At 44.7% G+C, this 18,107-nt stretch overlaps 3 non-coding genes across 3 annotated transcripts; all 3 read right to left on the bottom strand.

Moving 5' to 3' along the window:
• Positions 1 to 9,024: 9,024 nt before the first annotated feature.
• Positions 9,025 to 9,096, bottom strand: trnaq-uug (transfer RNA glutamine (anticodon UUG)). The gene has a single exon. It is a non-coding gene; the product is annotated as a tRNA-Gln (tRNA).
• Positions 9,097 to 10,725: 1,629 nt separating this feature from the next.
• On the bottom strand, positions 10,726 to 10,799 carry trnat-agu (transfer RNA threonine (anticodon AGU)). The gene has a single exon. It is a non-coding gene; the product is annotated as a tRNA-Thr (tRNA).
• Positions 10,800 to 17,737: 6,938 nt separating this feature from the next.
• On the bottom strand, positions 17,738 to 17,819 carry trnas-aga (transfer RNA serine (anticodon AGA)). Its single transcript has one exon. It is a non-coding gene; the product is annotated as a tRNA-Ser (tRNA).
• Positions 17,820 to 18,107: the final 288 nt, after the last annotated feature.

The following is an 18,107-nucleotide window of genomic DNA, read 5'->3' as shown; positions in this document are numbered from 1 at the left end:
GGGTCATTGAGCTGCAGGGGAAGGTGTCTCATGGTGATGAAATCCTCTCTGAGCGCTGCGTCTGGTCGGATCCGGATTCCTGGATCCATCTGCAGCATCTGATGGAGCAGCCAGGTGAACTTCCTGCAGTCCTCATGGAGATAATAGTTCCTGGGCTTGATCTTTCTCATCACCACCTCTTCCAGGGAGAAGCAGTCTTTGGAGAAGCCACAGTGGTCCATGATGTGGTTCCCCGTCTCCAGCGTGTACTGGCCCGGTGGTTTCATCCGCCAGATGTCGTGGGGACCCTCCTGATTCTGGCAGAAGAAGCGAGTGGCTCTTCTTGAGGCGTTCAGGAGCCCTTGGGTGGACCAGGTGCAGCCGTCCGGGAACCCGGGGCAGGACCAGCCGTAGTTCAGCTTCACCATCATCCGCATGGCCTCGTATTCACAGTCAAACGGGAACAGCTCCTCACTGAGGAACAAGAAGGCCAGGACGCAGCCCAGGGACCAGACATCCACTCCTGGACCCAGGGAGGGCTGGTCCAGCAGGACCTCCGGGGCCACGTAGGCGTAGTTCAGGGGGATGTCCTCCCCCCGCAGACTGGAGGCCACACAGGCATGACCAAAGCCAGCCAGCTTCACCTTGAGGGGCTGCGTGTGATGCTGGACCAGCAGGATGTTCTCTGGTCTGACCTCCGTGTGAACCACCCCGGCGTCCCTCAGGGCGTCCAGGGCCACCAGCATCTGCTGGGCCACGGGTCGGATCTCACACAGCTGCAGCGGCTCAAAGTCCCTCCTTTCCATGAACGCAAACAGATCCATGTCCAACAATTCAAACACTAGACACAAGTTGTTCCTGTGTGTGAAGTGTTCAGTGAGGCGGAGTAAAGTGTGTGTGTCGGGGTGGAGCTGGCGGAGTTCCTCCAAGATCTCAGCTTCTCTCCTGCCTGCTTTCACCTGGTCCTGTCTCACCACCTTTACGGCCACAAACCTGTTTGTTTCCAGTATCTTGCACTTGGCCACTTTAGAAAAACTCCCCAGGCAAGAAGGCAAGAACTGCTCCACGATGTATTTGTGCGGATGAGCAGCGAGAACCTCTCCCACCTGAGCGTGGAAACCTGGTTCTGACGAGGAACCGCTGCTGGACGGCTCCATTTCTGGGACCCGGACACTTCCACCAGATAGAAACACGGACCGTCTCTGAGAAATGTTCTTCACCGCTGCTTTTCACCTCAAAACGCCAACCAACAACAACAAAAATCCTTTTTCTCCTCACTCCGTTACTCCTCTCGTTTTCGTCTGTCACAGCAACCACCAACCGCTCCGTTGCGCCAGTTATTTTCCATCACCATGGTAACTCTCTGCCCGTGAGGCCTTCAAGGTCACCCGGACAACACAACACTTCTAAACTGAACAGAACAGTTAAACATTCCAGTTCATTACAGTACGTTGATCAACTCGTTTAATAAAATATATATATAGGCTTATATATATATATATGTTCAGTTTAGAAGTGTTGAGTTGTCCGGGTGTCCGTGAAGGCCTCACGGGCGGAGAGTTACCATGGTGATGGAAAATAACTGGCGCAACGGAGCGGTTGGTGGTTGCTGTGAGAGACGAAAACGAGAGGAGTAACGGAGTGACGAGAAAACGGTTAAACATTCCAGTTCATTACAATACATATATATATATATATATATATATATATATATATATATATATTTATTTTTTTTTAAATGAGTTGATGAACGTACATTTGAACTCCGCAGTCAAACACAGGCCTGCGGATCTGACAGGTCACGTGTTTCTGACGTCACGTGGTGCATCACGTGACCCCCACAATTTTTTTCAAAGGGTACTATAAAGTATAAAAATACCTTAACCAGGGTTTTACAACAGGAAATAAAATACAAAAATTGTGTAATAGCAAAATAATAAATGATTGCCCTTTCATTTGTCCTCCTTGCCTCCCTGCCACTCCTCATCCCATTGTTTTATAACCGTGTATTAGTGTATCAACCACTATGGAAGAGTATAGGGCCTGGCAGGAGAAAAATAAAAATAATATTTTAGAGGAGGAAGATTTTTTTTTTCATTATGCACTCCGAGAAAAAAGTCGAAATGTCAAGAAAAAAGTCGAAATGACGAGAAAAAAGTCGAAATGACGAGAAAAAAGTCAAAATTTTCAAGAAAAAAGTTGAAATGTTGAGAAAAAAGTAGAAATACCGAGATTGATGTTGAAATGGAATTTCGAGATAAAAGTCGAAATCTTGAGAAAAAAGTCAAAATTTCTTGAATAGAGTTGAAATGTTGAGAAAAAAGGCGAAGTTTTAACTTTATTCACAAAATTTCAACTTTATTCTTGAAATTGTATTTCAACATTATTCTCAACATTTTGACTTTTTTCTCGACATTTCGACTTTTTTCTCAAAATTGTATTTCAACATTAATCTCGACATTTCGACTTTTTTCTCGACATTTCGACTTTTTTCTCAAAGTGCACAATAAAAAAAATCTTCCCCTCTGAAAATATGTTTTTTCTCCTGCATGGCCCTAATACTCTTCCGTAAGCCACAGTGGGTTGTGCAGCTGTTATATTTTGGATGCTACAATCTCTCAGTTCTCACCAGTAAATATAATGAGCGGTTTCACATAACACGTCTTTCTACGCTCAGCGTTTCCCATCGCTGCCTCACAGACGAGGCACAAACACTACGCCATGATGAAGAAAACTCCGAGACACTTAAACTCCTCCAACTGAGGTGGGAGTGCAGACAGCATCCCACCTGTGTCAGACCGAAGGAGAAAGAAACCTCCCTTAAGGGGCCCCACGTTGTCATTCCCATGATCACGACCATCCACCTGTACGCAGTGTCAAAAAAAAAAAAAAACTACACACAGTGTCGTGTGTGTAAATTAGCAGTGTGTAAATAAATATGAATTTCATAAAGTTTTCGTTGGTGTCAGTTCATTATAACATAACGGTGATGAACGCTGGTTTGAGGGGCCCCCTAGAAATTTTTGCCTAGGGCCCCAACAGACCCTAGAATCGCCTCTGCTCATGTCATAACGGCCTCTCTGTTATGATTGGTTACATGAGGACCCAAACGCAGGAGAGAGAGTAGGAGGCCGGATGCAGGAGTTCTCAACAAAAAGGGTTTATTTACAAAAAACAAGAACTAAAAGCGCTGCAGAGCAGGATTAACAAGAACCAGGATCATAAACGGCAAAAAAACCAGAAGAGACATCGAGGGACAAACAGTACGGACCGATAGGGAACAAGGGAATGACAAGACCAGAAATACACAGGGGATAACGAGACACGATGAGACACAGGTGCAGACAATCAGGGCAGATGGGACACAGGAGGGACAGAACTGAAACTCACAAACTGGGGGGAAGTGTCAAACCCTGACACTCTCTTATAATCCTATAATATAACACATACACGTAACTCTTAAGTCTGACACTGAAAAAAGCACCTAATGTGACAAAATCAATCTTATTATTAATCTTTGGTTTATTTAAAATGGATTGTTTAAAAAAATTGGAGAAAAAAGAAAAAGAAAATGCCATCCCATAACATGTATTATATGGAAAACAACACATTTTTTGTTGCTCTGTTTAATGTTATTAAAAAAAGCAACATTTTAAAATCAAATTGCCACTTAAATGGCTAAAATGATGAAAATAAATCAACATTTCCATTAGGATTGAAGTCAGATGGAAAAGTGAAAAGAAAATATCAATTTCAAATATTTTTATATCAGTTTTGGGAAAGGGAATTTTGTCCTTGACATTAAGATTTAGGTTAAACTTAAACTTACCATGCTGGATCGGCTCTCTCCTCTTGACATGGTGATGATGATCCAAGAAAAGGGTGAAGCTGCTAAACTATGTGCTATCCAACAAACGGTAGACTCTGTAGGTGCAGTCTTGTACTTTTCACCTCAAGTTCAGTTTGTGTTGTGGCTTCGGTTAAAATTCTACAATGCTCTTGTCACAGTTGATGACATCACAGAGGCTTCTATCTGCAGAAGGGGCCTCTGTGATGTCATCACAGAGGCCCCTCCTGCACAGATTTACACAATCAGATTTAATGCATTTTATGAAGCTACAGTAAATCGTAACTTTGTCATCCACAGGGTCACTAAATCCATTTTTCAGTCTGTCATCTGTCTGGCATAGATCACATAAGATACCTTATTGTCTATTTGTAGTTATAGTTACAGTTATCTCGTGACACAAGGCTGTCGTATTTCAGAAATCAAAATAATCACATCATTTGTACATTAAAAAGAAATAACATGCCACTTTCACCGATGAAATCAAATATTTGTATTTTATCCCATTAAATACCTACAGTAATAAGTCCATATACACCCAGATAGAAACGTTCATAAAAAACAACATAATCCACAGCACTAAACTTCACAGATGGATGAAAAGATGTTACGGCCGTATGAGGTAACATTCAAACAGAAACACCTTAGATGAAGACTTTGCAACAGCAAAAAAAAAAAAGGAAATATGTATATACTATACCCTCAAAACTCACAATTCATAGCATGTGCAACAATTTTGCAGACCATGCCCCTGATTCATTAACTGTGGGCACAGTGGACTGTACAGATATATTCAAAAAGTGCTTGCAGAATAAAACATATGAACATATAAAACATCAAGACCAAAGTATAAAAAAAGTGTTGCCACACTACTGGGTATACAAAGCCACCATGAATAAATACGTTTTCAGTTTTAAAAAGGCCCAGGTCAGAGATCGCATGTAAGTCAGAAGGGAGCTGATTCCAGAGCCCGGGGAACTGAAAAGGCTCGGTCCCCCCAGAGCTGCTGCTTTGACCTGGGCACTTCCAACAAACGTTGGTTGGAAGATCTCAGAGCTCTGCCAGGCTCACGCACCGTTAAAAGTTCTGGGACTCATTTATAAAAGAATGCGTAGGATCCATTCTAAAAGTGCACGTGAGCCCAAAATCAGAAAATGGCGTGCACAAAAAAAAATCCGGATTTATAAAATCGTGTGCACGCGCATCTGCACGCAATGTTCGCTTTATAAATCACAGTCCAAAAAAAAAGATGTTAAAATGCCGGAAAGGAACTGGAATTTACCGGGATACCTTAAACAAGGAAGCCAAGGACCGGTATATGGAGAAAATAATGATTATTTTTTTGGATCCATATGAAATCCCTACTAAAGAGTGGAGCTCCTCGTCGGAGCTCCACTCTTTAGTAAGGACTTACTGCCGCAGTTCTGCATAACCCGTGTTACTACCTTGTTTAGGAGTGTTTGGCAGCTGCTTTGGTAAATGTTTGACTCGCCATGTGGTTCAATAAATTTGTATAATATAATAATACATACAGTACATGTTTTATATTACTCTTACTTTTTTCTTTTCTTTTTTATATATTATGTGGAAGAGGCTCCGAGGCGTGAGCAATATCTTTGTTTTCCTCGTGGGATTATTGTTTTCCTCTGCAGCTACAAATAGAGTTAATATTTTTTCCTCAACAAACTAGTTTTATCTGAAGATTGGGGTTAATCACACCGCAGAGAGCTGGCCAGCAACTGCGTTTAGCTGGAGAAGTGGGAATAAAACCCGTGTTTTGATCCGACCCCGGTCTGTGTGAGTGTTTGTTTGTGGTTTATTGTGGAAGGTTATGTTTGGTCGTTACAGCCGCGATCCAAGCGAGCCGACGACTCTTTCACTCTGTTATCTCAGATACTCGGTCTCCGTGGTTCTGCCTCCGAGCAGGAAAGCGGTGAAAAGTTAAACCATTAGCGATCTTTTCCCCACGTCTGTTATGTGTGGAGCTGCTGCAGCTACAACGCAGCAGCGGGTTACCATGGTTACAGAATAGCAGAAAGTAACAACTACAAGTACCGGTAGGCTAAGACAAAACGAAGAGGGAGCACGTCTGTACACAGTGCAGTGGTCCGAAGAGCTGCTAAGGTAGACCCAGTATGACGGCTCCGCCAGGTGATGACGTCAAGACCACCAAGCCCTATTTAACAAGTTGATTCAAAGTGCTTTATAGAGACAATAAAACATCATCACATAGCAGAAAAAAGAAAGCATGATTTAAACTTCAAGCAAAGAAAGGAAAAACTTAGAATAGATAAAGACAGTTGTTAAAATGTAATCAAGTTTTGAAACTCAAACTTAAAAGTGACAGTGCAAGTTTGGAGTTTTATTCAAATGCAGCTGAGAACAGGCGAGTCTTCATCCTGGATGTAAATAAACTGAGTGTCTCAGCTGATCTGAGGCTTTCTGGGAGTTTGTTCCAGACATGTGGAGCATAGAAGCTGAATGCAGCTTCTCTGTGTCTGGTTCTGACTCTGAATTGGATCCAATGACCTGAGGGGTCTGGAAGGTTCATACTTGGTCAGGGGGTCACTGATGTATTTTGGTCCCAAACCATTCAGAGCTTTATAGACCAGCATCAGAACTTTAAAAGTCTGTCCTCTGACAGATATGCAGCCAGAGTAAAGAGGTCGACTGATTTCCACTTTTGGTTCCAGTCAGCTTCCCAACATGGCTGTGTCACGTACGAAGACAAATGGCTTTCAGAACCACTTTTCAGAAACCAATGGGTCACAAGACTTAATGCTTTGTCTATTGTTTATTTTTATGATCTATAATTCATACTGAACCATACTCAGTATGAAAGGAGTGTATATCAGCTTTTAATCAGACATACTATGGGAGAGGAAAACCATCTTTATATGTAAATGACTGAATATTCAACATTGTGGTTTAGCTGACATGGACTGCTGCTTGTTTATGTGGCGCTTTAGCGCCACCTTGTGGTCTCTTTGAACCATGCACAGAAACTTCTGCTTCCTCATGTGTTATTGCATTTCCAAAAGCAGTACCATTGTGTTGGAGAAAGCTGGTTAGGAAAGCGTTTAACATGTGCTTGTACGGTGTGTCTTTGTATTAGCAACACAACAGTCATATTTTGTACATGTTTGTACTCTGCACACACTTCTCTGGTTTTGAGAGAGGACAAGGAGCTCTGGGATGACGTACAGGTGAAAATTGCTCTACACGAACTGTGGACACAGAGTGGCAGCAAAGTGCCCCGTCACATTTACAGCATGAACTGCTTCAGCGGGAGGAAATGCCCAGCGCCTTGGCCACCTTCCACATATAGACTAAGAGCAGGTAAAGATCAGAGACTTGGGCATATCTAACAACCCTGTGTTGAACCAGAGACGCGGGAGGCCAGAGTGTCTGCAGGATCTGATCGTGCAGAGGAAGCTGACACGGAGGAGAAAAGTGGAACAGTCACACAGGAACAATTCACTGAACAACATGGGGAATACCCAACAAAATTACTGTTAAAAAACATGGTGACATGTTTTGAAAACGGTGGGCATCACGAGAAATATCCTGTAAAAAATCTCTCTAATATGTTTCTTTTTTTCCTGTAAAGTTGGACATTTTAAAGTGTAGGTAAATGGAGAATGACTGGCTTTTGGTCAGTTGTGGAACTGCAACCAAATTCATTTCTGCATAAGACCCAATGTGAGAAAGAGATGGTCGACCTTCCTGTCCTGAGCACCAAGAAGAGGACTAGATTGGTTTTCCAAGATCCAAATAAGATTATTGCAAAGTCATACATGTTTCCACCCAGTTTCAAACAGGGGACCTTTCACGTGTTAGGCAAACGTGATAACCACTACACTACGGAAACTTGCATGCTTTGAAAATGGCGGGCGTAACGAAAGAAAATCCTATCTTCAAATCATTCATGTTAGAAATAAATGTATGACTTCATATAAGTTGTCCTGTTGTGGTGAAATTAAAAATCATCCATGGGTATTACCATGGTGGGTAGAAAATGAACCACAAGGGAATCCAACTGATTTCTTTTGAAAGACAGTACTGGATATGGTTAATAACTGCAAATTAGGCAGTCGTCTTGCACATTCAAACATTACTCGTTGTTGGCAGGATTTGAACCTGCGCGGGGAATCCCCAATGGATTTCTAGTCCATCGCCGTAATCACTCGGCCACAACAACCTGTCAGCTGTTTGTGTGTGCGTGCGTGCGTGCGTGCGTGCGTGCGTGCGTGCGTGCGTGCGTGCGTGCGTGCGTGCGTGCGTGCGTGCGTGCGTGCGTGCGTGCGTGCGTGCGTGCGTGCGTGCGTGCGTGCGTGCGTGCGTGCGTGCGTGCGTGCGTGTGCATCTGCAGAACAAGACAATTTAGAGCCTTCATTTCAAAATGGTTGGTTTTACTTTATCAGTTTGAGACATATTTTCATCCTGATTTTTTAAAAACATTTTGATGCAATGCATTTTCATCAACAGTCAGTGCAGTATGTTCATAGATCATACATCCACTTTCTTGTTTGCAAAAAGCTCTGGATAGATTTCAGTTAATCTCTCACAGGAATGTCATGTATGAGAGGAAGTCTTAAGTAGCAGAGGATGGTTTCCATCCATCCACCTCTGGGTTATGGGCCCAGCACGCTTCTGCTGCACCACTCTGCTGTTTAACCAGGATGTGACTCCGCCACACAGTCCGTGACTTTGGGGGACGGCGTCACTCCTTTCAAACCTTCTGACAGTGTCAAAAATCCTACAACTCTGTCAACTAACTAACCAGCTTAAATGACATCATGTGACCCAGCACAATTCTCTCAGATATGAATGAAGCAGATCTCTTCTAAGACTGATTTCTTTCTGATTATCTCTTAAAATTGATCAGATTTGTTTGGAACTGTGAAGGGAAACAACTGTTGGAAATGATCCTTCGTATTGATCAGTGACCATCATTAGCATCACTAGCTGAAAACAACTGTATAAACATCATTCAAGAACATACACATGATATTAGATACATTCATCACATATTTAAGGGTTCTTAGGGAAACTCCAGCCCCCTAAAGCAGGTCTAATGGTGTCCATGTTTCCATTTCCCCGTGTTGTTTTTTGAGGTGGAGCCTCGTGGATTGATACTACAACATCATGTGGGTAAAACCTTGATACCTTTGTACCTGGTTGTGTGGAAGACTGACAGGTTCCACTGAGATTTGAACTCAGATTACTGGAGTCAAAGTCCAGAGTGCTAACCATTACACCATGGAACCCTGCTCAGCTTTTATTGTGGTTTTATTGTGGTCCTGAAACCAGAACATGAGTGAAAAGCAATATGCTCCTGAGCATCTGACAGAGTGCTGTCCATGGTGCTAGGAGCGTCTGGGTGTTTAGCTGGGTCTTTGGGTGGCTCCAGGAAAGCCGGGTTGTTGAGGTTGTTGTTGGCGTCTGGTGGTGGAAGCTCCTGACGTCTGGTGGTGGAAGCACCACCATTTCATAAAATATGCTCTAATTTATTTTTTATTTGGGGTTTTCATAAACTGTGAGCCATAATCAGAGAGCAGCGTCTTGCTGGTGCAGGAAACTGCTGAACGCAATGACGGACACTGGCTGATTTATGGTTCTGCGTTGCACCAACGCAGAGCTTACTATTCTGGTCTGGCCACAACCAATAATATGAGCCCCAGCTGTTGGTACGCAAAAGCGCTTCGCAGCACAAGATTGACAGCGCACTGTGGATTTTGACGGCGCATGCGCTCTGGCGGCCCACTTATGTGCAGCCCTGCTTATAGGCAACTAGTCATCATATCTCCTGCTCTCTGAAACACATGTTAATGCTCAATAGTACACATATATGGTTCTTTAATATATTTGCATTATACTAAGATGCATTCATTTTCAATGGCTTTTGTCCTTAATGGCTTTTTCCCCCTTACATTACTTTTACTTTTATACTTTAAGTAGTTTTGAAACCAGTACTTTTATACTTTTACTTGATTAAAAAACTTGAGTTGATACTTCAACTTCTACAGGAGTATTTTTAAACTCTAGTATCTATACTTCTACCTGAGTAATGAATGTGAATACTGAAGACACCTCTGATCACAAGTTCACAGCATGCATACAGAGAGTGTCATTCAACCACCACAGCTCTAGCCCAGCTAACTGATTAGTACTGAAAGTACTTGATGGTATATCCATCCATTATCTTTACCCGCTATATTCTTTGCAGGGTCACGGGGGTCTGCTGGAGCCTATCCCAGCTAATTTTCAGGTGAGAGACAGACCCCTGGACAGGTCAAAACACAATTTTTATAATCTGAAACTTTCAACGATAACCCGAGTTTTAGTGGTAAACAGTTTGGCCAGTATGGGGACTGACCCCATGACCTTGGTGTTATTAGCACCAGAATCTGACATTCTGAGCTAACCGGCCTTCATGGTGAGTGTTTCTTTTTCGTATGTACGTATGTACATATGTGCATGTTGGATCCAGGTCTGGTTTACAACATCTTGAATTACATGCATAGTCTCCCAAACCAAGTAGAGACCTTTTTAAGTGAGGTCAAACTTGGAAAGTAACTGACTGTCAGACACACCACGTAAAGAAATACACATTTGGTCAAGAAGAATTGGAGGAGTACCCCACCTTGTGGCACGAGTGAAGAACAGCAAAGCATTAAAGTGACTAAAAGGAGAAGAACCAGACATTACCTCCCTCTCAAGCAGTCCACATCTCCTAGAAGAACTTGAATGTGTGAAGTAACTTTGGGTAAGAAACATTTGATGTGCCTTTCTTTTGTTTAAGCTACATGTCATTTTTCCATTTCACCACCATAATTAAACCATGAATGAATGAGACATCTATAATCTTTTTCTCATCCAAAGACAGATGAGTCTAGAGGCTCTGCTGGGATTTGAACCCAGGATCTCCTGTTTACTAGACAGGTGCTTTGACCAACTAAGCCACAGGGCCTCCACAACCTCTCACTTACCTCGTCTCAGACATCAAAACAGTAAGACCTTTAGAGGTGTGACATGCTGGAATGAGAAACAGAAGCCATTGGTGGACCACACGTCCTAAAGGACAAGGAATCTGACTTGAGACAGTAAGTTCTAGTGTCCTACCTCACATTCACTCTTTACAGGTCACTTCAGTTTAGCTACCGTCTTATATACCTGCTACACATATTTACGTACTGGAAGGTCATGTTAGTCAATAATGGGACAAAGATCAGGGTTTGTGTTTGTTTTTTGTTTTTTTTTTTACGTTATTTTTTTTTTCATGATTTATTTTCATGTATTTTTTTCCTTTTTTAAATCATTCATTCAGGATTCCCTCCATCATCTGTTGACCTTCAGCGTCTGCGTCGGACAACTCTCCTGCGTCTGCGGGCGACGCGGGTCCTACGGACTCTCCGGCGCCTGCGGACGGGGCGAGAGCTCTGTCTGCGTCTGCGTGGCATTGTCAAAAGATGTGATGAGAACTAGTAAGAAGGAGTTCTATTTATAAACTCTGTTACAAGCTTGTTGATGGAATGGAATGTTAATGGAATTGATGACATCATATCTTCTTCAATGGAATTAATGACATCATAACTTGATGACATCATATCTTCTTCAATGGAATTAATGACCATATTATTTGGGGTTTTTTGGTTTAGTTTTTACTTCATAACAGTGATGATGTCATAGAAAAAAAAGAAAGCAGATTTTTAATTACTTTAAATTACAAAATAGTGAATAAGAGAATGATGACTGTAATAAAACACATCTCTTTTTTTTTGGGCTCTAGTGGCCCTTTATTGAAGATGCAGACTGGAAAGGGGTAGAGAGAGAGAATGGGGATGACACGCAGCAAAGGTGCGCAGGCTGGGATTTGAACCTGCGACCGCTGCAGGAGGACTGTAGCCTCAGTATATGAGCCGCTGCTTAACCCACTGCGCCACCGAGCAGCCCATAAAACACATCTTACAGGGTTTTTAGCTGTGATTTCACCTGATAAGTCTGGAAACCGCCGCAGACAACAGTGATGTCACAGTCATGTATTGATCATTGATGTGTACAGTCATCTGACAATGATGGCAGGATGAAAACGTCCAATCATGTGCTAACAGTGGAATGATGATCTTCAGCAGTTTCTATTCTGGCTCAGAGGCCAGGGCTTTATGCTCTTATGCACTTTCTAAACCCACACTGACATTTGTGGAAATGCCTGTAAAACCCTTCGTGAATCTTCCTTAAAACAAGTCCAGAAAAAGCCATTAAAGATAAAACAGAGACTTGCTTGGGTAAATGAAATCAGACTTAACTCTAGCAGTTAAATATAAAAACACACCAGCTCAGGAGAGCAGTATTATATATGTAGTGGATATGGGTAAATGAAACAGTATGTATGGATATGAATGAAAAGAAAAAAGTATATATGGTATTATAATAGTATATATAGTATAAGGTCATATATGAGGTGTACAACATTATTGACATCTCACCCAGAATGAAGCAGATCCAAGTCGTACAGTGAGATGTTTTTTATTCTGTTTTCCATTCATGTGTCCTCTGCCATTGTTGTAGGTTTTTAAAAATGATTATTGAAAATAACTGCAACAAAAAACAAACATAGTTATTAAAAATAAAAACATTAAAGTTATTCTATGCAGTCTTCCTAGAGCTAGCAAGATTTGAAAGTGGCGCTTCCTCTAAGCCCCACCCCCCCCGCCCCCACCCACGAGTGCTCCGTCCAAAGCCACGCCCCCACAAACACAAACGCGCATAGGATTATTAAACATTTTGGACAGCACATTTACAGCAAAACTACCCCATGTCTCATTCACCTGTAAGCGAGGCCGGTTTTAGGGGGGGCTGTGCCCACCCAAACGTGCCCACCGGCGTCTCCATCCCGGAGAGCGTCGATGAACGGCACGGCAGCGCGCTGCAGGCTCTAAAGCCACGGCTACGCCGTAGCCTACGGCGTAGCTGCGGCAACAAGCCTGCACGGCACGGCAGCGTGCTGCCGTGCCGTTCACCGGCGCTCTCCGCTCTCGCCGTGAGACGACCTACATCCCCACGGACCCCATACAGCTTCCGAGCCGGAGCGGCTGCGGCTGTTCACGTGTCCCCGCGGGCTGCTGCTGCTGCTGCTGCTGCAGGAGCTGCTGGGCAGAGAGGAGCAGCAGCAGCAGCAGCAGCAGCAGCAGCAGCAGCAGCAGCAGCAGCAGCAGCCTAACGGCTCCCGCTCCCCGGTCACACACAGCGGAGACCGAGCTGCTCTGGAAATAACTACATAATATCTATAATATACTGGGGTCCGTGGCAGAAGGGAGGGAGGGAGGGGGTTACACTGAGACACTGTGAGCCCAGGAAGACCCGTGCGATGTGGACACGGGGCGGCTGGAAGCGAGTGCGCGCATGGGACAGGGCGGGGGGACGTGGTTTAAAATGAAGGCATCTGATTGGTTCTTTCCCTTCCTGGACCTGGACCAATCCGTATCATTCGGACCGAATGAGGGGGGCTTAGAGGTGCCATTTTCAAAATGCTTGCTAGCTCAGGGAGGATCAAGGATAATACCTTTAATGTACAGTATCCACGGAGAAATTTCCAATTAAGATTATAACCAAAGCACAAAGGAGTTATAAATGAAGGTGTGGAAGTCGTGAAAATAGACGAGCCGACAACTTCTCACGCTACGGACACAGAAGCGTGTGTCCCTTTATTAAATCCACCAGTTAACTGAAACTAAACGTTAAGAAGCTCGCACTTCCCATCACAGAACTAACTGACTCCAAAAACGTCACCGTACTTAGAGGGACCGTAACACATTAAACACATAGACCAAAACACTAGTAACAACATAACCTGAATAAACGCTGTGTAATGCTGTGACTAACATCTCTATGCAGGTGAATTATGTACACATCACTATGAATGATAAAGGCACTACACTTTGCTATTACAATTATCTGTTTTATTATTTATTTAATTATTATTTTATTGTATATTATAGATTTATTATTTTATGTTTATTCATATCATTCTGAATGGTACCTGGTCCTTTGGTATTTAGTTGTGATGTTGCATTCATTCAATGGGATCCCTGGCCATTCACCTTTATTATCTCAGTGTCAAACATGCAATGCCCTTAGTCTTCCACTAGAGGGAAGCTCTTGATCAATTTTTGTTAAATTTGTTTCACTGGCCACCAGAGGGGCCTAGGTCAATTCAAATGTAATGCTTTATTTCTCCACCAGAGGTTAAAGTTAAAAGTTAAAAAGTTAAAATAGAATGGAAAATCTCGACGAGAGGGAGGCAAAGCAAATTTCAATGCAGTAGTTTTATATCTGCACTACAGAATCTAAGGTTTATCAGCTCAAGGTGAAACTGTGGGGAAATACATCCCAGGAGTCAGAGGAGGAATACGGGAGGCAGATTAGGTGGTTTTCTCAGGATGTTGTATCCAGAGATTGGATGCAGGAGAGAAGTGGAAGAGAGCCGAGAGGCCGGACCAACTCGAGCTCCCAGCAAGGCAAGGCCAGGCAGGTTTACTGGTCATGCCCATTTCAGTCAGTCTCTCCTCAAGCTGTGAGACCCCTTCGTGGCATAAAGAACGCCAAAATGGCCGATCAGCTGCAACTGACTCCAGATCACTGGGTTTGATGTTCCATCTCTTCAGGGTCTGTTTCAGCTGGTCTTTGTACCGCAGCTTTGGGCCACCGGGCTTCCTGTTTGCTGACAAAATCTGTCCATAAAGCACCTGACGAGGCAAGCAGCATCCAGGCATCCGGATGACATGACCAACCCATCGGAGTTGCCTCAGGGCTAGTGCTGCCTCTATACTGATGGACTCCGTGCGGTGGAGGATGTCAGTGTGCGGGACACGGTCCTGCCAAGTGATGCCATGGATGCGCTGTAGGCATCTAATGTTGAATGCATCAAGTCGCCTGACGTGGCGTCGGTAAACAGTCCAAGCTTCTGACCCATATAGCAGTGTAGACACACACACTGCCCTGTAGACAGCAACTTTCGTCTGTGTTCGTAGATGGCTATTTTCAAACACGCGAGAGCGCAGTCTGCCAAAGGAGTTGGAGGCTTGGTTGATGCGTGCTTGGATGTCATCATCTATTTGGCAGGAAGGGGTCAGCATGCTTCCGAGGTAGCAGAACTGCTGGACAGTCTTGAGGGGTGTGCCGTAGATGTTAAATACGGGGGGTGGAGGTCGGTCTTGTGTCATGATCTCTGTTTTGTGGATGTTAATCACAAGGCCAAGCGAGCCGTAAACAGAGGACATGGTGTCCAGGGCTTGTTGCATAGCAGCCGGGCTGTGGGCCACGAGAGCACAATCGTCTGCATATTGAAGCTCATAGATGTTGCTAACCAGGGTCTTGGTTTGGCCTGTAGGCGTCTCGTCTTACTGAATTTTCACACCACCCTCTCCCTGGATGGATTTGTGGAAGAGGAGTGTGGCTGTCGTCAGGAAGAGATTGAAAATCACTGGGGCCAGCACACAGCCCTGCTTTACTCCAACGTTTACAGGGAAGGAGAGAGATTGCTGGCCGCCAACAAGCACAGATGCCTGCATGCCACTGTGGAACTGCTTCAGGATGCTGAGGAATTTGGGAGGAACACCAAACTTCTGCAGTATAGTCCAGAGGATCAAAGGCCTTAGTGAGGTCTATGAAGGTGATGTAGAGGTCCTTGTTCTGCTCCCTACATTTCACCTGGACTTGACGTGCAGTTAAAATCATATCCAGTGTGCTTCGGTTCTTTCGGAAGCCACACTGGGTCTCCGGGAGGATGTCCTCTGTGATATGTGTTGTTAGGCGAAGCAGCATTAGTTTTGCAAGGATCTTGCCAGCAATAGAGAGCAAAGAGATGCCACGACTGTTACCACAGGATGATCTCCCTTCATTTATAAATGGTGACGATGTTGCTGTCTTTCCATTCCTGGGGAAGTGTCTCACTTTGCCAGATCTTGCAGATAAGATGGTAGAGCTGTCGCAGTAAGAGGTAACCTCCTTTCTTGAGGACCTTGTCGGGAAGTCCATCAGGGCCAGGGCTTTTCTTGTTTTTGAGACTCCTGACTGCGGAGAGAATCTCAGTGAACTTGGGTGGTTCATCAAGAGAGGGAACTGATGGAAGTTCTGGGAGAGCATTGAGGACAGAGGGATCAGAAGGATTTATTTTGTTCAGCAGGGAGTTGAAATGTTCGGCCCATCGTTCAAGGATCTGCTGTTTCTCCTTGAGCAGAACAGAACCGTCTGCGGATCTTACTGGCGCGATATTTTGCCTTTGTGGACCATACAGGGACTTAACAGCATCATAAAAAGCGAATGAGTTGTTATTGTCTGCATGCCTTTGGATTTATTGGGCTTTTCTGAGCCACCACTCATTCTCCATGCTTCAAAGTTGTTTCTGAGTCTCACTGCGGATGGCTTTGTAGTGAGAGAGGAGAAATGGAGAGTGGGGGTTGGAGAGCAGTGCAGCATGGGCTTTACGCTTGGCTCCAAGAAGCTCCTGTATATCAGTGGAGCTATTGTCGAACCAGTCTTGATGTTGTTTTTGCGTGAAACCGATGGTCTCTGAGGCAGCTTGATGTATTGCTGACTTCAGTTTTGCCGACTCGCTTTCAATATCAAGGACACTGTCATCCTCCTCCAGGGTGGCGAGCCTCTCTGCCAGCTTACTGCGGTAGCGGTCAACGCACTGTGAAGAGTCGAGAGCCCTGCAGTTGAGACGCTTCCGGGGCTGCTGTTTTTTGTGTGGTGGTCGAATTTTCAGCTTTAGACTGGATCTAATCAGCCAGTGATCCGTCCAGCATTCAGCCCCACGCATGGCCCGAGTTATACAGACATCATTCTGGTCCTGTTGCCGAGTGATGATGTAATCCAGTAAGTGCCAATGTTTTGACCGGGGGTGCATCCATGATGTGATGTACTTCTGTTTCAGCTGAAATATGGTGTTGGTTAGGATCAGCTGATGCTCAGAGCACAGAGAAATGAGTCGGAGACCATTGCTATTTATTTTCCCTGTCCCATGTCTTCCGATGACTTGTTTCCACAATTTGTCGTCAGTGCCTACACGGGCATTGAAATCGCCCATTAGGACAAGTTTGTCGGAGCCAGGGATTTTAGACAGTGTGGCATCAAGGGACTCATAGAAGGCATCTTTGGTGTTTTCGTCAGCATCCAATGTGGGGGCATAGGCACTGATTAAGGAAGCAAAGCAACCTTTCACTAGGAGGATACGCCAAGTCATAAGCCGTTCGCTGATGCCTTGAGGGGACTCAGGGATGTTAGTGAGTAGCTTGCTTTTCACGGCAAAGCCAACTCTGCGGAGTCTACGTTCGCCCTCTGGGAGACCCTTCCAGAAGAAGGTGTAGCCTTCACCGACTTCTGTGAGTGAGTCTTCACCAGAAAACCAAGTCTCACTCAGTGCCGCAATGTCTATGTTATACCTCCTGAGTTCATGTGCAATGAGAGCAGTCCGTCTTCGAGGTCTCTCCGTCCCGTCTTGAGCATCAAGGAGGGTGCAGACATTCCAAGTAGCTCGAGACGACCTTCAGATGAGTGAGGTTGCAGGGCGCTGCCAGTGTCTCTGTTACCCTGAGTCTGCCTATGTGTGCCCCCGAGCACAGTGGTTGGATCGCCCTTGGTCTGGAACCTCCCCTTCAACCATGGTTGGACCTACCAGGAGCCTGAGCTCCAGACGGCATCGCTCTCAGGTTCATTGGAACATGCAAGATTCTCCACCATGACAAGGTGGCGATCCAAGGAGAACTATGGGGGAGGTATTACCATGCTGGGTAGAAAATACACAATGTACCACAAGGGAATCCAACTGATTACTTTTGAAAGACAGTACTAGATATGGTTAATAACTGAAGATTGGGCAGTCCTCTTGCACATTCAAACATTACTCGTTGTTGGCAGGATTCAAACCTGCGCGGGGAATCCCCAATGGATTTCTAGTCCATCGCCTTAACCACTCGGCCACAACAACCTGTTAAAAGCGGGTCCCCGGGTTCGGACGGTGAGCCGGGTCTTTGGGTGGCTCCAGGTGAGCCGGGTTGTTGAGGTTGTTGAGTTGTTGTTGGGGTCTGGTGGTGGAAGCTCCTGGGGTCTGGTGGTGATGCTGCTGGGGTCTGGTGGTGATGCTGCTGGGGTCTGGTGTTGGAAGCTCCTGGGGTCTGGTGGTAATGCTGCTGGGGTCTGGGGGTGGAGCTAGTGACTGACATGTTTTGAAAACGGCAGGCATGACGAGAAAAATCCTGTAAAAAATCTCTCTAAT

Source organism: Cololabis saira, chromosome 11 (genome assembly GCF_033807715.1).
Source record: "Cololabis saira isolate AMF1-May2022 chromosome 11, fColSai1.1, whole genome shotgun sequence".
NCBI lineage: Eukaryota > Metazoa > Chordata > Actinopteri > Beloniformes > Belonidae > Cololabis > Cololabis saira.
The sequence above is the reverse complement of the archived record's forward strand: the minus strand, read 5'-3'. Positions and strand labels throughout refer to the sequence as shown.